Source organism: Eurosta solidaginis, chromosome 4 (assembly GCF_040869045.1).
Source record: "Eurosta solidaginis isolate ZX-2024a chromosome 4, ASM4086904v1, whole genome shotgun sequence".
Taxonomy (NCBI): Eukaryota; Metazoa; Arthropoda; class Insecta; order Diptera; family Tephritidae; genus Eurosta; species Eurosta solidaginis.
Genome location: NC_090322.1, coordinates 147,138,361 through 147,144,360, shown reverse-complemented (window position 1 = coordinate 147,144,360; position 6,000 = coordinate 147,138,361). Strand labels below are relative to the sequence as shown.

Sequence of the window (6,000 nt, the reverse complement as noted above, 5' to 3'; positions counted from 1 at the left end):
TTGTTATTATTGTAGTAAGCTTTAAGTATTATAAATGGGTCTGCTACTTTTCTTCCATACAAATTTAAAATATGTTTATTGTTTTTGCTACTGTAATTTTTTTATTTAAATTTTTTTTTTTTTTTTTTGTACTTTGCATTTGAGCATCGTGAAATATATGTGCATGGATTTGTGTTTGTTCACTCATAGTTTTGTATCATCAGAAAGAGCATTTAGACATTCATATCGACATACATACATACTAATTTAGTTTATTTGTTGTTATTATAAAATGACTTGAAACACTGAATTTGACTTTAGTTGCATTCCAGCAACGTTTGCGCTCATTTCTTAACGAAAAAATTATTAAAAAAAATTAAGTTAGAACGTAAACGGATTAAATTCGTGTCATTGATATTCACACACACACACATACATAGTCGCTGTAGTATATCCTGCGCCTTGTTTGCTCGTCTTCCGGTTACAAGTCGTTTGTTTTGTAGTTAAGCGTGACACTGACTGATCTTGCAGTTCATTTTGAAAATATTTGAAATTTTATTGCTCTGAAATATTTTAGTTCTTCGTAAAAAATTTGCAGGTTGGTGTTTTCTTGGAAATATTTAAACTTTATTGTACAAGTGTGATAGTGACTTTAGCTTGTTTTACTTTTATTTTTAACTTTTAAATCTAGCGATTACCAAAAGTGCAAAAACAAAATAATTAAACAAAAAACGGGAGCTCCCGAGAAGCTAGCTGATGAAGAAGTGAAATTCAGAAACATGTCGCCGTTTGTAAACTATGTAATTTGTCTCTAATATCAATAACAAAAACAATTGTATAAAGCAATATGAGCAAGTCTTTGCTAATTACAGATGTTAAACAAAAAACAACAAAAAAGATATCCTACTAAATAAAAAGGAATTTTCAAGGACAAAACTTTTTTTTCAGCCTCAAACTGTATTTTTGTGCAACAGAAATAGGAAGTATACATACCACGAATCATTAAAATAAAATTTAAAACAGAAAATAAAATTCAAAACGTTTTGTACCTACATAGAAACCGCCATGACTAAAAAAGAAACTTTCTGTCGTTTTTTAACTGTACAAAAAAAAAATAGCTATGTAAAAAGAAATTGTTTTGCTAAGTAAAAAAAATTTTAAATTTTAAAATCTTATAGAAAAAATTGTAGGTTTACACTAAAAAAAGAGATATGCTATGATAAAAGAAATAAGAAAAATCTAGTTTTATAACTTCAAAAAAAAAAAAAAATTGGATGGTATGCAAAAAATATTAGTAAATTGTTTCTGAGGCAGAATGTCTCAAATTACACGAGAATGTGGAAATTTTTGTGAAACTCTCTTTAAAAAATAAAGCAAATACAACACAGAAGCCCAATTTAGGTTAGGTGACTGTAATTTTCAGCGGGTTGAGCGTCGTTCGATCCTCGGTGAAGCCTGTGGTGGTTTTCGAAATGGTACCATCGCAATATGCCAGTAAATGATTTCTTCCTTTTATTTCCCAACAAACAAAAAAAAATAATTAATTAATTCAAGGAAATTGAATTTTCCAATTTTCTTCTGATTATAAAAGATATATAAAATAAAAAATAATTCAGTTTGTTGAAAATAAAAATTTAATAAATTTAAAAAAACCAATGTTTAATTCAAAAGAATGAAACTCAAAAATCGTTTTGTTGAATTAAGATAAATAAAAATTAATCATTTAACTTTGAATAAAAAATGTTGATTAAAAAATCATTTTGAAATTAAAAATCATCACTAGAAATTTTATCAGATAAAAAAAGAAATTAAACAGGCTAGCTGCATTAAAAAAAAATAATTAATTATAAAAAAATTATGTCATAAAATTACAAAAAGACAAACTAATTCAAATAATTTCGATTAACATGAGAAAATATAGAATCAAAAAAAATCGTTTTGTTAAATATAAAGTAAGAAAATGTTTATACTCAGCGTGCTTTGCATACAGAGTATATTAACTTTGATTGGATAACGGTTGGTTGTACAGGTATAAAGGAATCGAGATAGATATAGACTGCCATATATCAAAATCATCAGTGTCGAAAAAAAATTTGATTGAACCATGTCCGTCCGTCCGTCCGTTAGCATGATAACTTGAGTAAATATTAAGATATCTTCACCAAATTCGGTACACTAGCTTATCTGGACCCAGAATAGATCGGTATTGAAAATGAGAGAAATCGGATGATAAAATAAATAATACACCTAGAATGTAGAAATTTTACATGTGGGCTTATATTGAGACTCTTGATAAAAATTTGGAACATTTTTTTAAAATGGGCGTAGCACCGCCCACTTGTCATGAAATAAATTTTACAAATATTATTAATCATAAATCAAAAATCGTTACACCTATCGTAACAAAATTCGGCAGAGAGGTTGCCTTTACTATAGGGAATGCTTTGAAGAAAAATTAACGAAATTGGTTAAGGACCATGCCCACTTTTATATAACAGATTTTTAAAAGAGTCGTAAAATAAGCTATATCTTTGCAAAAAAGAGCTATATAATAATGGTATTTCATTTCCCAAGGGGATTTATAACAATAAATAGGAAAAACTTCAAATTTAAAAAAATGGGCGTAGCACCGCCCCTTTTACGACTAAGCAATTTTCTATGTTTCGGGAGCCAAAACTCGAAGAAAAATTAACGGATCGTAATAAAATTGGGTACACATATTTTCCCTATAACAGGAAATACTTCTAAAAAAATCGGACGAGATCGGTTAAAGACCACGCTCACTTTTATATAAACGATTTTTAAAATGGTCGTAGACGAAAATAATAAGCTATATCTTAGCGAAAAAGAGCTTTGTGTCAATAAAATTTTACTTTTTAAATTGAATTATAACATTAAATTGGAAAACACTAAAAATTTTGAAAATGGGTGTGGCACCGCCCCTTTTACGACTAAGTAATTTTCTATGTTTCGGGAGCCATAACTAAAAAAAAAATTAACATATCGTAATGAAATTGTGTACACATATTTTCCTTATAGCAGAAAATATTTCTACTAAAAATGGACGGGATCGGTTAAAGACCACGGCAACTTAGATATAAACCAAGTTTAAAAGGGTCGTAGGCTAGAATAATAAGCTATAACTTAGCAAAAAATAGTTTTGAATCAATGATATTTCACTTATTAAGTTTTATTGTAAGAGGAAATGTGGAGAAATTTTTTTTAAACGGGTGGTGCCACGTATTATGTAGAAAAGTAATTTATCTGAAATGAAATGTACAATTGAAGCTCACGCTGAGTATATAATGTACGGTTACACCCGAACTTAGCCTTCCTTACTTTTTATTGCTAGTTTTGCCTGAATAAACTAAAGCCCATCTAAAGAAATTGGTTTTGTTAAAAATAAACTTATTCAAATAAAATTGCTTAACTAAATCATAAAATTAAACACAAATCAATTTGTTGTGCAAGCGAACAGAAAAAAATTTAATTAAATTAAGTTAAAAAAACGTTCAAAATAAAAAAATTGTTATAATAACATTTTAATATAAAAATATATTAAAATATACGTTTACTTAATGTAAAGGAAAATAAATAAAAAATTCATTATGTTGAATATCCCAAATATTTTATTTAAAAAAATCATTTTGTTTAATATAAAAAAATTTTTCTTAATATAAAAATATTTAATATAAACGAATATAAACTTAAAATAACCGTTTAGTTGAGCATGAAAGAAAAAATATTTAAAAAAAGTGCGCTGTATATATATATAAAAAAAGTTGTACTTAATTTTTTTAATGAAGGATATATTGAATTAAAAAAAACGATTTTTAAATAAAAATATAAATTACTTTAAAACAATGTTTTTGCCGAATATGAAATAATCAACTTAAAAAGAAATGAGCAAACAAAATGTAAAAAATTGCCTGCTGTTGATTATAAAAGCAAAACGCAATTCCAAAAAAAATTGTTTATTGTGCATAAAAAATTATTAAAAAAATTTTTATTTTCCTAAAATAAAAAAAAAAAAATAGTACACTATCTTTTGGCATATGAAAACCGCATGAAAATTGAGGGACTGAAATTTGGGATGTATTAAAAACCTAAAGGGCATATTCAAATATGAACTTTAACTACTTCGCGATATCCCTTTAATTTAAATTTACATGTAATTCAGCCTACTATAATTTTATCTATTTGGGGTATTAGGTTAGGTTGAACTGGCCGGTCCATGAGGACCTCACAGAGACTGATTGAGTCCGTAATGTTACCAGGAATTTGCTTTAACGACCAAACTGAAAAATCCTATCAAATCCAGGACCTATGTTATAAAATAACTCCGTCCTCTTGGTAAATACTAGAAACTTCCTAGGACTTAAACCACTTGCTGCTTCTAGATCTGACAGCTGTAACACTACTAATAGCTGGAGTCTTGCTCTGGCAAGTTCAGGGCACGAGCACAGAACGTGCTCGATCGTTTCCTCCTCCAACCGCACTTCCTACATCTGCTATCACTGACCAAGCCTAATTTAAAGGCATGTGACGCAAGAAGACAGTTTCCAGTCAGAATACCCGTCATGAGTCTACAGTCCTCCCTTTTTAATAATAGAAGCAACTTTGTTAGTCTAAGGTTGTAAGACCTACACATAATCTTCGACACTTTACAGACCCGCGCTTGAGCCTACGCCTTTCCCGCATGGTCGATCATGTGCACCTCTCTCCTTCGTTTAATCTCGCCCATTGGGACGTCTACGGAGCAAGCTTCAAGGGATGAGCACTGTTTAGCTAGTTCGTCCGCTTTTTAATTCCCATCTATTCCCATATGCCCTGGGACCCAATATAGATGTATGCTTCTCCCTGTCCCGATTCTCTCCAGAGACTGCTTACATTCTAACACGCATTTAGATGCTGTGCTATGCGAGATTGTTGCCTTAATTGCTGCTAGACTGCCAATATAAAAGTTAGCACGGTTGCAGCTTCAGCTATTCTCTTCCAAGGTTTGTACTGCTTTGGTTACGGCTAATATTTCCGCTTGGAGAACGCTACAGTAATCCGGCAGCCTTAAGGATCTGCTTATTTCCGGATCAGCACAGTATACCGCAGACCCTACTCCTTCCGCTACTTTGGAACCATCTGTGTACACATGTATCGCCTCGTCCGCCATTTGCGCACCCTTGCGCCAACCGTCCATCTCTATTGTGGCCTTGAGATCTCCCTCGAATCGCAGATAGGGAATCAGGTGGTCTATTCGTCTTGTGATTGATGGCGCTATAATATTATGGTCATACGCGCTCAAGCTGTCCCAAGGCACCGAGCCTGCTTGCATTTGTTAATGCTATGTTCTTTGCTACCAGGTCTACCGGTGGAATGTGCAGAATGGCATACAGTGCAGCCGTCGGGGTTGTTTTCAGGGCTCCCGTAATGCTAAGCATCGATAGTCTGCATACCCCCTCTAATTTTTGAGGTATGTTGTTTTTTGTGTGGTTTCCAACAAACAAGAACTCCATAGTATAGAATAGGGCTTACAATCGCTGTAAAAACTCAATGGGAAACAGATGGCGATAAGCCTCACGTACAACCCAGCATTCTTTTACATGTATAGAGTGCCGTTGAGGCCTTCTCCACCCTCTCCTCCACGTTGAGTTTCCATGAGACTTACTGTCTAGGGTGATTCCTAGATATTTTGTGCAAGGTTTTTCCTGTAAGGTCACCCCTCCTAACTTAGGCCTGGTCCAATTTGGCACCTTCTACCTCTTTGTAAACACGACCATATCCGTCTTCTCCGCGTTGACTTTCAACTCGACATTAGATGCCCAGGTATGAATGTTCCGAAGCGCCCGATCCATGAAAGAACTAATCGTTATAAGGCACTTTCCACTTATGACAATTAAAACGCCATCTGTGTAAGTCGTAAGTTTTACGGGTCCCTCATCGAATTGCGTGAGCAGTTGGTTGATGACCAGCGTCCACAGTAGAGGTGATAGCACCCCTCCCTGCGGCGTGCCCCTGTCCGCTGAT

At 32.6% G+C, this 6,000-nt stretch overlaps 1 protein-coding gene across 2 annotated transcripts in view; it reads left to right on the top strand.

Moving 5' to 3' along the window:
* The first annotated feature begins 295 nt into the window (after positions 1-295).
* The window catches only part of Gs2 (glutamine synthetase 2), a 45,150-nt gene continuing 39,445 nt past the window's right edge, over positions 296-6,000 (top strand). The window contains exons 1-2 of one of the 2 annotated variants that reach the window (XM_067783316.1): positions 296-577; positions 671-779. The gene's annotated coding sequence lies outside the window, so the exon portion shown is untranslated. The remainder of the gene's footprint in view (positions 578-670; positions 780-6,000) is intronic. The other variant, XM_067783315.1, reaches the window with a different exon arrangement.